Raw genomic sequence first — 15,148 nt, forward strand, 5'->3', positions numbered from 1 at the left:
ATACACCAATTTGTTAATTCTTAAAAAAGTAAAAGGATTTAATAATTTCAACCATTTCTATATGCCTTAATCCATATATTTTAATAATACTAGAATTTTGGAAAATGTATATGCTAAGCCATTTTTTAAACTTCACGAATATTTTCTTTCACCACTAAAATATAGTTGTTTTTCTCAAAGATTACCAATAGTATTTCTCTTATCATCTAAAGCTTTTTGCCCAGAGTAAAGTTAACCAAGCCTAGTGCATCTCCATAATGAGGTTCACTCAGTGCTGTAGTTTTCCGTTGCATGGTTCCTTGAAAACTCTCCCGTGATACTGAATGGCAGTCATTTATCATTTGAAAAACACTATACTATCATAAATATAAATATCAAACTCTTAGTATGCACGGTGCATTGAAGATGGCATGAGATTTTCAATTTAATATTAATGATTGTTGCTCTCAAGTTGGGTTAGAGAAATATTTTATTTTTCATTTACTTTATAGATGTTATCAGGCCTACATATATGACTATTTCATTTTATTTCAATGGATATTTTGATGTGAAAATCTGCTCAATTTTCAACCTGCTACATATAGACTAGAATTTTCATCGTATATGATATATGGTGATAATTCCAAAATGAAGACACAGACAGAAAATATTGCAAGCCCTTCATCACTTGGAATAATTCATTTTATCACATATCTAACTCAAATTTCCTGAGAACAGAGTTTCTTATTTGGGGTGGATTGTGTCCAGGCTTAATTATGACTTCCTTCTCTAGATTGAAGGTATTTAATTTAATTCTTTTAAAATCTTTGTTTATACTTACAGTCACATTCCAAGAGTATAAATTTTAAAATTTGATTTACAGCATTTTTTGGTTCCTAAGGAAATTTATTGAACAAAACAAAACATCTAGAAAATAACGTACAGCATCTTTTGTTATTTTATAAAAACTATTTTAACGCTTAGCCCCCAGCAGAGATGGTAGCTGCATTTAATAACAACTACTTCAAAGATATGCAGAAACACATTTGCATATGCTATGACTAGAAGAATTTATGTGCTGAGTATATGGATATTAAAATTAATTGCAAAATGCCACTAAGGGAATTTGTCCTTTGATTCTCTCTATTGGGGAAAATTTATGTTTTGAGATTAAACATTAAAAAAAAAAAAAACTGAAAAGAATATATATTTTCATTCTGTGATTAGTGGGTAGGACACAGACACATCTCAACATATTAATTTTGTTCTTTCTAAGAATTTGTGTTTAGAATATGCCAGAGGAACATACCCAGTTTTTCATGAAGAGCTCAATTTCTCTTCTTAATAAATAGTGCTATGCTGGCTGCCTTTTGCTCTAAAAGAGACTATACCAGGTACATGAATATCATGGAAATATTTACTGGTAATTCATCATTTAAAGGTTAAGAAAGGCTTTTAATTAGTAAGTCTATAATAGGAAACTTAATGGAAGTGCCTAGTGAATTTCATTTTACATAAAAGATTTTTTTTTTTTTTTTTTTATTAATAGTAGTTAAAAATCTGAGGGGAGTTTGATCTCTTGCCCTGGAATCATCTCATCTTTTTTCGTAATTAACTTTCCAAGTAATTTCAAGCCCGTTAAGTAATACTGTTCTCTGGGTTCTTAGTTCATGTCTGATTTTTCTCATCGAATGTTGCTGAAGAATTCTTCAATCTCAGTGGACATGGCTTGAAAATTCCCCAGCAAAGCATGGCCACATAAATGGTCTCCAGAAGTGCTACCAGTTCACACATGATGTTAAAATAACCTCACTGAAGTGTGCCAAGAGGACAGAGTCAGCCACTTTATTGCACAGTAGTTTCCTTAACAGAAGGAAAACAAATAGTAGCACATTTGAGATGGTGCTTATGAGATGTAAAATCACCTAGTTGAGAACTGGAAAGTGCAGTCAGCATGTTAATACTTGGGCTAAACTTAGGTGCACACCTGCTTTATACTTAAGAGCCAGGTATAGAGCTAAGCAGTTCCCATGAATTCCCTGTGAAGGCCGAAAGATTCACAGGGGGATAATATGAGAAGGGCAGAAAAGGAAGATAATAAATGGAAAGACCAGAAAGGATGGCAGAAAGCAGGAGGAAGGAGTTGAGGGAGAAAGGAATAAAAAGAATGGGTACACAGACGAAAAACAGTAGTATGACATGGCTTTGTAGCATATCCTCTGATAGAAATGTCTGGCCCTTGTGTTACCAATCAAATTGAAATTTTGTCTCATGCTGATAAGAATAAACATGTCCTCAGTTTTGTAGGGCTTTTGATTGCGTTTTCTGCTATGACAACAATTTGAGTCAAATATTATGGGAAGGAGGACAATAAAAAATTGGTGAGGATTGTCATGGATTGAATTGTGCCCCCCAAACGTATTTGTCAACTTGGTTAGGCCATGATTCCCAGTATTCTGTGGTTGTCCTCCATTTTGTGATTGTAATTTTATGTTAAAGAGGATTAGGGTGGGATTGTAACACCCTTACCCAGGTCACATCCCTGATCCAATATAAAGGGAGTTTCCCTGGGGTGTGGCCTGCACCACCTTTTATCTCTTAAGAGATAAAAAGGAAACGGAAGGGAACAGAGAAGGGGGACCTCATGCCACCAAGAAAACAGTGCTAGGAGCAAAGTGCATTCTTTGGACCTGGAGTCCCTGTGCAGAGAAGATCTTAGTCCAGGGGAAGATTGATAAGAAGGCTGACAAAGAAAGCCTTCCCCTGGAGCTGATGCCCTGAATTTTTACTTTTAGCTTACTTTACTATGAAGAAATAAATTTTTCTTTGTTAAAGCCATCTACTTGTGGTATTTCTGTTACAGCAGCACTAGATGACCAATACAGGGATCATCTCTATTTGTGAGATTTATTCTTGGTCTTAGGGTTAAGCTGTTGTTTGGTGCCATTGAGTCAGCTCTGACTCATAGCATCATTTGGTGTAAGGGATGGAAAACTACTTCCCAAATCCAAAGGGGTCCCCTATGCATTCAAAGATATATCCAAATACAAATAAAGCCTTAACTTGTTTATGTCTGGGGAAACACTGATTGATGCATTGTAACCTGAGGCAGGAACTTCCCAGCTCTCCCACAGAAGGCATTTTCTGGTCAGTTTTGCTAGGAAGTAGGATGAATTCCTGAAGATATAAGGAAGAGTTCCCTTTTTCCTCCTCCAAACTAAAATGGCTGGACCACAGAAAGAAACCCAAGTCCACTTACTAGTAGAAGAGAAACTAGAAATCAGGCCCAAGCAGAGGTATACTAACTATAAGAAGGGAACATGAAATGGAGGAATGTTCACTGTGTGTGGATTCAGAAAGGTAAAGGGCTGTCAAAACATTGAACTAGGTCAGCTTGTCTAGATAAGTAAACCTTTTTTTCCGTTTACTAAAGAAACAGAAGACAGTGAGTTCATGAATATGCATTACCTTTCACTGCAGAACCAAAAACCAAACTAGTTCCCATTGAGTGGATCCCAAGTCATGGTGAACCCATGCGTTGCAGAGTAGGACTGCTCCATACAGTTTTCTTGACTGTAATCTTTACAGAAGCAGTTCGCCAAGCCTTTCTTCCGTGGAACTGCTGGGTGGGTTCGAACCACCAAACTTCTGTTTAGCAACCGATTTCAAACTGCTTGTGCCATCAGTCTCCTTATTTACTGTTTTAGGCCTGGATTTTCCACTTAAAATTTATTTTCCAATTTATTAAGTACACATTTATAAAATAATTTCTATATGATTCAGGACATTATTTAACAAATACCCAAAATTTCTTTCATATACACAATGATATAATAGGCATCCTTGTAGTTACATTTTTTCATTTATCCATTATTACTTCCTTAAAATAAATTGAAATGCATGACTCATAGAATGTGTACATTCTTAGAATTGACAATTCTGCATATATTTAAAATTGATTAATAATCTAACAAAATAATTGTTTCAGCATCAAGTTTTCATGTGAAATATAAATACATATGTATAAAGGAAGTCAGAACATAAATACTGTTTCTTTTGGTGTTGCTTTTGTTTTTTAAGGACAAATAGTTTTGGCATACTGGTTGAAGATAAGTGTTTACCTTTATCTGAATGCTACAAGTTCTCTAATAATTGTATAATCAGTTTCTATATATTTCACTGTAGTAGTGGACTGCATAAAAGTACATATAATTGTGTGCTGTATTTCTGTTTTCAGATCATAAATATTCCATATGTCTTTTCCATAAGTCACTTAATCAAATGTATTACTATGTATTATGCATTCAGAAATTTTTTCAAATATATTGGTGTAAATCCCAAAAGCATTGATAAATCTGATACGTAGTTGCTGTCTTGATTCTGTTGGTGCAAATATTGCTTGTAAATTTTAAAAGGAACTGGAAGCACATATTCACTTTTATGCAAGGTTTCCAGAACAGACACCTATTTATTTAACACCTTGTTATAAACACCTGTTCATATAACACTTTGTTATAAACACCTGTTTATGTAATGCCTTGTTATAAACACCTGTTTCTCTAAGCTCCTTGTGACCTTCTTATGCTTTGTTTCCAGAATGGACATTAGACAATTTGGATAATTTGCAATTCGAAGACATTAAAATATACATTTTTTTTCCTTGTATTCTCACGTCAGGTTTTATAAATATATCAGGGCACATATTCTGTGTCACCCGAGAAGACAGAAATATGACCAACAATATAGAAAGTGTAGGGAGAAACATACCAGTTCATGGGGAAGAACAATAACTTTCATTGTCACTGTCACCATTGGACATATTTTCCTCTCCAATCTTTGGCTTCATCCAACATAGTTCTCAAACTTTTCCAAAACTGATCTCTCCAAGGTTTGCTGCTTTACTACTTTTTATGCTAAAAGATGTCAATAGCTCCTCAATAACCAGGAAAAACCTTAGATTGGAGCTCTGGGTTTTCTGCAGTCTGACTACAGTCCACTTTCCCTGGCTTATCCCCTCACAGTCATCTTCTTGAACCTGACACACCTTTATTGTCTATGACCTGAGGTTTCTTTCCCCTAGGTTTTGTCCATTTATTCTCTTATCATGAATTTCTTTTTATCCTATCTCCAACTCTCCTAAATCTCTTCTTCCTTTAAGGTTGTCAAAATACTAGAGTTGGAAAGTATTGCATAGACTCAGACCTGAATTTGAATTCCAGATATGCCACTAACTTGCTATGTGGCCTTGGAATAGCATTTGGACATTCATGCTTTGATTTTTTTTCTGGAGTGATATAAGAGGATGACAGTCTCCACTCCTCTGTTTCCCCTCCCTGAAACTGCTTATGACCCTTACATGAACAGTGCCTGGCACATAGTAAAGGCTTAGGAAATGTTAGCAGGTTACTTTATCTAAATGTTTTTACAGAACCCACCGGTTTTAATTTGTTTTATGCTAATGTGCATATAATTGTTCTTTTTGTCCCCTTCTAGACTAGGAGATGCTGTCACAAATTGTGACTTATTCCCTTTTATTGTCTCAGTGCTTAGCACATCATCTTGCTCATAGTAAACCTAATTTAAATAGTTGTTGAATAAAATTATCACTGAATCTATTAGAATTGCCTAATAGAGAAGTGTGCCTCAAAGCTCCCTGCTACTAAAGGCTTTCAAGGAGAGGTTGGCCAATTCACACAGTAGAACAATGCATAAGTTTAATACAGTTGGATGGAGATAGAACCAATGAACTCTCAGACCCAGTCTAATTCTAACATTCTGTGATAGACAAAGCAAATCTTACTACAGTTAAACAAAATAGAGCTGAAACAATTATTCAAAAGCTTTAGATCAAAAAAGTTTCTTTAAAAAGCGATGTGGTATTTTGGGCCAGGTTAGGGAAAAGTAGAACTCATGATTTTCGCATTGTTTGTAACTAGCAATTGCACTAAGAAAACATCATTCTCGAACTAGATACTTACCTAATAAAGTCCACTGAATAGTTATTGTCTGGAGGTAATTAGGATAAACTGGGAATCCTGAGATTGGGTTTTGCAATGAACTACCTTTGTGGTTTTGAGAATACCCCTTAATCTCTCAGGAACTGTTTCCTTATTGTAAAATTAAGGCATCGCCTAAATAACCTGAAAATCTAAAATTTATAAAAGATACAAGGAAACACCAAGCTCTTTAATATAAAATATGTTAAATAGAAAAAAAATATTAAGAACTGTAGAAATTTAGAAGCACATAAATATTCAGCAGAAGATGTGGCCAAATTCCTGACAAGCTAACTCTGCTGTGTTTTCTCATCAACCTAAATTAAACTGCAATTGTACCCCAAACAGCCTTGTGTGTCTGTGGGCTCCTGCCAGTACGTCGTTGGATCTCTCTTCTGCAGCTGTCTGTGATGGTCCAAAGAGACAAGTGAATACTGCTGTCAAATTAGAAGTGTAGAAAATGGCATCATCAAAGGAGAATAAGTAAATTTCCAAAGCCCTGGAAGAGCATCTTCAACAAATGAACATATGCAACAGTTATCTTCAGCTTTTGCACAACTGCAACTTTAAAAACAAAAAAAAAAATTAACATTTTAATGTAGTAATGCCTAATTTTATTTTGGTTCTATATATTAGCTTTCCCATTACTAGAAAGCTAAATACTTTAAAAATTAAGTTTAGTGAAAAGATTTCTCAGAGTGAAGTCAGACAATCTGGAATTTTCAGTTTGGCTCTTCCAGATACCAGATAGACACAGAGACCCTCAATGGAAGAGCCAAACTGAAAATTCCAGATTGTCTGGCTTCACGTTGAAAAATCTTTTCACTAAACTTAATTTTTAAAGTATTTAGCTTTCTAACAATGGGAAAGCTAATATATAGAACCAAAGTAAAATTAGGCATTACTACATTAAAATGTCATTTTTTTAAAAAACAAAGTTGTAGTTGTGCAAAAGCTAAAGATAACTGTTGAATTTGTTCATTTGTTGAAGATGTTCTTATAGGTCTTTGGGAATTTATTTATTCTCCTTTAATGATGCCATTTTATGCAGTGGGTAAGAGATTGGCTGCTAACCATGAGGTGAAAATGCTTTTCACATTGCATGCATTACAAAAAGGTGTATTATAATTATTTTCGTATATTGTAAATTTGTTGAGGTTAATTTGAGATTGTTAATGGAAACAGCTTGGTAAACACAGAAAAGTTCAATGTTTTAAGGAAGTGGATTTAGAAAATGAAGCAGGTGAAAGATTGAAATGTTCACTGCGGGTGTCAGATAGGAGCAATGCAGGTATTATTTACTTCTGTGCTGTAGTCACAGGGACAAATTAAGCATTTTCGTGTTTATCACAAGTGTATTTGAACTGTATACTCACCTCAGATATTTAAATGCAAACTTGACAGCACCAACAATTGTTAATAGCAAGAATATGGGAACTGGCATCAACAATTTAGCAGGTAGGCACTAGTACAGAAAAGCACATAACTGGCACTAAGAATTCAAATGAGCAGGCGCATGAACTGTGCCTTTCCAAAAGCTGTTAGGTTGTTTGTCACACCTTAGACTACTTCTGAAGGTTATATTTAGAGAAATGACAAAGGAACAGGGTGGCAGATGGTTAGAGCTGGCAGCAGAGCAGTTTGTTTTTTACTCAGAATAATGCATAAACAGGCAGCAAAGTTGGAATCAGAACCTGTAGTACAGGTGCTAATTATTCTTTCAGCAGCACCACCAGAGGTCAGGGAATGGGGCCTGATTTATAGCCTGCCTTGGCTAGTACTGACCAGGTGTAAGTAATTGCAGATGCCAAGTGCCAATAGGGGCATTGGTGGGGTTCAACAATAAATAGCTGCAATAAATTTTTAGATGAAAATAGTTGCACCTCTGTCTTATTATTCTTTTTGCTAACTAAGGATTATTCTGAGTTATAGAATGTGGATTTGTGCTGACATTGACGTTAAAACTTGTACTGAATTTCATTCAGTATAGCTTGACCACATATATTTGGTCTCTTCCCACTCACACCCCAACCAAGTATCTTATAGTTAGCCTAATCCCTTAGTGACAAATATTTCATAATAAAGTGAAAGTCTTCTAAGAAATTAAGAGTTAAGTAAGTATAATTTGCATCTATCTACTAAAAAAAAAAAAAAATTTAGAAGAAATGTGTTTTGGAATTTTCTTCCTTCCTTAGACCATTTGTCAAATTCCTACTTATATTTCGAGACTCAGCCTGAACACCACGTGTTTTATCAGGTTATAAAGATCCTCTCTTCCCAGTCCTCCATCTCAAAGGTAGGCACATATACTATGCTGAATTGTTTGTGTATTTGTTATTCTTCCTCACTAGACTCTTGAAACACTTAATGGCAAGGAGTTTATCTCAATTGTGAGTAAGTATTGGATGGATAAATACATGGATGATGGGGTTGATGGATGGATGGATGATGTGTTTACTGATGACCTTCATGCCTAAGATAGCAACTTCAGGGTGATGGGCTGAAAATGGTGGCATAGTAATGAAAGATATCATCAGTAGATTTTGAAGCCAAGGAAAAGAGTAGCACATAGGTTTTGCACATTTGGTATGCATCAGAATTATGTGGGGACTTTTAATAAAAATACCAATATCTGATCTGATCCTTTAGAACAGTGGTCTCAAAGGCGGCCCCTGGAACACCAGCATCAGCATTACCTGATAATTTGTTAGAAATGCATATGTATGACCTATTAAATCAGCATCTCTGGGAGTGGATGCAAGAAAGTGGAATTTTATTAGACCTTCCAGATGATTCTGTCACACGGTAAAGTTTGAGAACCATTGCGAGATTCTGATTCCGTTGATCTGGAGTGTAACCTAGGAGTTCATACTTTTTCTGTATCATGTCAGGTGATTCCAGTATGCAGCCAAAGTTGTGAACCATGGGATCAGCAGAAGAGAACTTAAAAAAAAAAATCTATATTCATATGTGGTATAAAATGCACAAAGAATGAGAACAGCAGGATGAATAAAAAATGAAATGAATGGAAAACAGGGTGTCGAAGTTTGTAAAATATTGATTCGGCTAAGTTTTAGCTGGTTTGTTTATTTGGTTAGTTGTTTCTGACAAGTGGAGCACATTGTAGAGGAAAACTTTCTTTAGACTCCCACTAGGAGTAGTTTTGTCAATTTACAAAATCTACAACCAGTTTTTTTAAAAAAAAATAGGATGCTATAATATCCTACTGTATTAGAGAGCCAAGCCATAGAATTATTTTCTTCAAGAATCATCGTCTATACATGCGTAGATAGAATTATGCATCAAACTGAACCTTACTTAGTTCTCACAGAATCTTTTGAGAGGTAAGAGCTCTTTATTATACTTATTTTTTACAGATATGTAAGCTGAAACTCAGAGAATTTAATTAGCTCACCCAGAATCATACAGTGAGGGACACAATCGGCATTGGAACTCAGGTCTCTTGCATTGTACCACCTTGTTTCTCACAAGCAAGACACTTGGGATATTAACATTATTAAGTATGAATCATACAAGAGTATTATGAAGTAATAGATAAAGTCTAGGGTGTGGATTTTGTTCTACATGATTTATAATTAGGTTTACCTGTTTCTTTATTGGTGCTATGATGTAAGCGGCAAGCAGAAAGCAAGTGACATTTTAATGCCTCTTACTGGCTGAGCATTTAACACCTATTAGTACATTTATCTTTAAAAAATCCTGAATGATCAGTGTTATAATAGCCATTTATAAATAAGGGATTTATGCCTGGAAGTGATAAGAATGATGATCAAGTTCACAAGGATAGGCAATACTGGATGAAATATCCAAACAAACCCAGGTCTGTGTGATCACAAGTCAATTTGACCACATTGATTCTCACTACAATTGCATTCCCCATCTCAATCAGCAGGAAGAGTAGAATTACAAGGGAATGATTCCTGAATTATTTTGAGACTGAAAGGAACAACAAAGAGTAGGATGAGCCAAGGTAAGTTTGGAGTGAAAATCGCATGAAATATGAGTGTCAAATTAATAGCACAAATTTAAACTTTTTTCAAATGGTAGGCTTTTTGAAAAGCAAAGAAAATTTAAGCAAATTCAATGAAAATGGAAAGTAAAAGTGGAAAACTAAATGTGCTGCAGAGACTGAGAAGAGAATAAATATTACGAGCCAGAAAATTATAGATGAATTAATGAAGTGGTCAAGAAGTTCTCCTTGTCTCTGTCATGGTATTGTTTCTACCCATCAGGTATCTTCCAACTGCTTAGAGGTCTCTGGCTTTTTGCTACTGTGTACCATGAGTAACTTAGGGATGCTGGAGGGTTTTTCCCAGAAAAATCAAATATCTATGTTTACCATTCCCTTAGAGTTCTCAGAAGGCTTCTGGTTTGTCTTATTTTCTTCTTAAAATGACTTAATGTCCTGTGTATCACAAAAACGCACATAAATAAAACTGATAAATTTCCTAGAATCAGAAGAAAAGTAGTTCTAGGCTTTTTAAGCAGAAACATATCGTGGAAGAAGTACAGCTTCTGTTAGAGCAGGTTCAGTCTTAAGAGTTTCAATTCTAAGAACACATTTAAACTAAATTTACAACCTTGGATTATGTAGTTTTAAAATTTTTTATGTATCCATTGCTTATAAAAATAGCCCATTTCACCTGATTATTTTAATCAAAGGGCTCATTTTGAATTATATAGCTTAAATAAATTCTCCAGTTATTGGTATCGGTGTTGTTTTGCAATTATGAGTATAACTATTATTATTTTCATTTCTCAGTCATCCGTAATAGAGGCTAGACAAACTTAGAGATACAGTTTTGTTGTCTATAACACATGGCCAACTGTATAGCATTGGCTGGAACTGAAGGCCTTAAGCCTGAGACCAAAAAAAAAAATCACTGTTTGAACAGAAAATGTTTTAGGAAATAGGTGATCTTCTTGAAACTATATGCGGATTTTTAAACAATTTTGACAAATATTTTTTCCTGAAATTAGGGTAAAACTTTCCTCATATTTTAAAATTGATCTGTGAATAACACACACATGCACATACATGTGTAATATCAGAGAAGGAGGGAGAGAAGGAGAGAAACACTGCTCATTTGGATGACTGCCTACAAAACTAACTATTTAAATAACAAAAATGTCAGAGTTTGCCAGTCCCTGAAGTCAGATTTTCAGTTGACCTCATTTTCCAATGCTTCATCATACAGTGGATTGAGGTAGAATTTATATTATTTTATTTTCTGTAAGGGATTATAGGAGCACCAGTTTCAAACAGGAAACTTAATCTTCAACTTTGCTCAGATAGTAGATTATTCCAGGACAGCCCTGGGAAATGGCATTTTAGGTGATGTCCCCCGTGCTGGTCCCATTCTCCCTAGTTAATGAAATTAAATCAAATACTCATTTTTCTGCTTGTAACAGTTTACTCAAGGGGGCTGGCTCTAAGCGTCCCAAGAACTGGTATTAGAAAAGGCTGCTGGTCCTCTAAGAATCTCAGTAGGCCATGACTGTCTCCTTGAGTCAGTCATCATATACAAATTAATTTGAGATGAATGCACTACTACTTAACAACCTACAATATGCAATGACACAACCTTGCTTGCTGACAGTGAAGAGGACTTGAAGCAGTTACTGATGAAGATCAAAGACTGCAGCCTTCAGTATAGATTACATCTCAACATAAAGAAAACAAAAACCCTCACAATTGGACCAAGAAGCAACATCATGATAAATGAAGAAAATATTGAAGTTGTCAAGGATTTTTTTTTTACCAGGATCCACAGTCAACACCCATGAAAGTGGCAGTGGAGAAGTCAAACAACATATTGCATTAGGCAAATCTCCTGCAAAAGACCTTCTTAAAGTGTTAAACACAACAACAATGGTGAGGATGACACAGGACCGGGCAGTGTTTCATTTTGTTTTACGTAGGGTGGCAATGAGTTGGAACCGACACGACTCGACCACACCTAACAACAACAACAAAGTGTTAAAAAGCAAAGATATCTCTTGGAGGACTCAGGTGCACCTGACCCAAGTCATGATATTTTCAATTGTCTCATATGCATGCAAAAGCCGAACAATGAATAAGGAAAATTGATGCCTTTGAATTAACGGCATTGGCAAAGAATATTGAATATACCATGGACTGCCAAAGGAATTAACAAATCAGTCTTGGAAGAAGTACTGCCAGAATGCCCTTTAGAAGTGAGGACGGCAAGACTTTGTCTCACATACTTTGGTCACGTTATTAGGAGGGACCAGTCTCTGGAGAAGGACATCGTGCTTGGTAAGACAGAGGGTCAGCAAAAAAGAGGAAGACCCTCAACAAGATGGATAGCCACAGTGGTTTCAGCAATGGGCTCAAACATAGCAACAATTATGAGGATGACACAGGACCAGGCAGTGTCTCCTTGTATTTTACAGAGTTGCTATTAGTCAGAACCTAACAACAACGCTTCTCCAATTAGTGTAGATAATCAGGAGTTGATGGCAACATTACGAGAGCAGAAAGGTGCTTTTTCATAGGACAGCTGCAAAAAGTTATCTTAAAATTTCTCTCCTTGGAGAATATTTCTCATGCCTTTTCTATATTTTTTCTCTATAATGATTTAGTTCATCACCTCCATGGTGATTTGACCTTTGCCACCTCCACCTGTCATTGTTACTGGCCCCAGATTCAAGCAAGCAGCAGAAGCAAAAGATATACTATAGAAAAGGCAGTGAGCTGTGAATTTCTCCTATCGTTTGATGGAGACCTCTTTTGCTGTGAAACTGACCTTCTTTCTTTTCCATTAAAAATTCTATTACAATGCACCTTAAAGAACTTTTAAAGTATTTAGTCGATGGTAGTTATGAGTTTGGTATAATGTAAAGTAGGCTAACTAATGTTGCATTGATTTTTTTATTACTTGTTCTGACATTTCTAAAACACTAAATATTTGACTTTTAAGAGTACTATAAAATATCCAATTTCTATGAACCGGGATATTATTTTATATGAACTTACATCCTTTTAGGTTGAAACCTACGGAAAATTATATATATATATATGTACATTTTAGTTAATTAAGCTGGATCAGTGCAATAGCCATCAAATTAGTTTATCTGCCTCTGTTTTCTTTCTTTTCAATCCATCCACGGATGGCTGCTGGATTAATCATTCCAAATCCATTCAGGTCCTGACCCTTCTGCTCATAGGCCTTCAGATCTCTCCATACCATCAAAAATAAATATTGAGAATAACTTCCAAGAACCTGTAGGCTTTGACCTTGTTTTTACTTCCCAAAACTTTCTCTCTCTACTCTATTCATTGCTTTTGTATCTTATGTTGTGGTCCATCTATAGCTATATACTGTTTTTCATAGATGCACACCTGTTCCGTCCACCTGAATGGGTCTTTACTTATAGCCAAATTGTATCTTTCACTCTTTTCTTGACCACAAGTGGCTTCTTCCTTCTGTGAATTGTATACCTGTCAATTATATGTGTTTATTGTGCCTCGTTATAAATTAGGTACTTACATACTTGCCATAGCTCCCTGACTGAACTCTATAATCTTTGAGGTCAGGGCTGTGTCCATTTTACTTGTGTCTTCAGCAGAACCTATCAGAATACATTGACTGTTGTAGGTACTAAAGCAGTATGTGTTTAGTGAAAAATTGAATGTAATCTGTTACTTGCTCTGTTTCAATGGTGTATTATACCAACATCGTTCATTTCTTCATTACATTAATTTATGAAGTGCCCACTACATCCCAGGAATTGTTTTCTGCCTTAGTCCCAGTTCTCAGTTCCATGTTAAATTTCATTATGGATTTGCAGTCTGGCCCCAAGGCAGATTTTATCTAGAAACCCTCACCTTCTCATGTATTCTTTTTGCTACTTAGCACCTTTATTGTGATTGTGTCTATATCTGATACCCCTCTAATTAACCCGTATCAACTTCCCCAGATAACTTGGAAAATTTGCTGATGTGGAAAATTGCTGTCTTCTACAAGCCCCTCCACAAGTTTTACTCTCTGTCTTCTCAGAGTGAATGTTGTTGGCTACTGGGGCCAGCTTGAATGACATTTGAACTATCTATGCCTTCCCTTGAATGAATGGCCTCATCCTCCAAAAGTCTAATAGTGCTCTCTCAGTTTCTGTGATTCACATTCCATGGCAATCATAATTAATCTGCCCTTTCCTATAGGAGTTTTTAATGTGTTGTGCTACTTGCGTCAATAACTGCAATGTCCTAAAAATATTACTGAAGTAAAATTTCATGCCTTCAGCACTAGACATTAGTGAGCACTGGAAGTCATAGCCTCATGACATAGATAAATCTTGATTTAACATAACCTTTGTTTCAATGTATGTTCATGCAGGTTATGTTTGTTTCACAAGACAAATATTTCAGTAGCCACTGGATTCGCTAATACTTAACAGAGTAACTGGCATACGGTAAGCTTAATTCATATGCGTTGAATCAAAGAAATTTGGTGTTTTCCAATGAGAACAAAGAGCCCCTGAGAGTGGGGCTCTGCCGTGTGTTTGTGTGTGTATCCTTCATCTTAAGACTGTAGTGAACTTTCTGGATCCTGTCCTGTCTTCCACTTTCATTAGAAAATATGGATCTCTTCTTTCATTGAACCTATCCGGGGTTTGCTTTTCTTACCTTCAAAATGAGAGGAGTTGATTTAAAGAATCTCTAAATTATAGTCTAGCTCTAAAATCTGAGGTTACATGAATTGAGTCTTCTAATTTTATTCCTTTGTTGTCGTTCTTATTCATGCATGTGTTTCTGTTTTCCACAGGACACTAAAGGAGATATGGTAGAAACTCAGTCGTAATAGAAAGTATTTGTTGTTGTTGTTAGGTGCTGTCAAGTCTGTTCTGACTCATAGCAATCCAGTGTACACCAGAATGAAATGCTGCCTGGTCCTGTGCCATCTGCAGAATCATTGCAATGTTTGAGCCCATTATTGCAGCCACTTTGTCAATTTATCTTGTTGAGGATCTTCCTCTTTTTTGCTGAGTCTACCAAACATGGTGTTTGTCATGGATTGAATTATGTCCCCCCAAAATGTGTGTATCAACTTGGTTAGGCCATGATTCCCAGTATTCTGTGGTTGTCCTCCATTTTGTGATGGTAATTTTATGTTAAAAGAGTTAGGGTG

Source organism: Loxodonta africana, chromosome 1, assembly GCF_030014295.1.
Source record: "Loxodonta africana isolate mLoxAfr1 chromosome 1, mLoxAfr1.hap2, whole genome shotgun sequence".
Classification (NCBI taxonomy): Eukaryota; Metazoa; Chordata; class Mammalia; order Proboscidea; family Elephantidae; genus Loxodonta; species Loxodonta africana.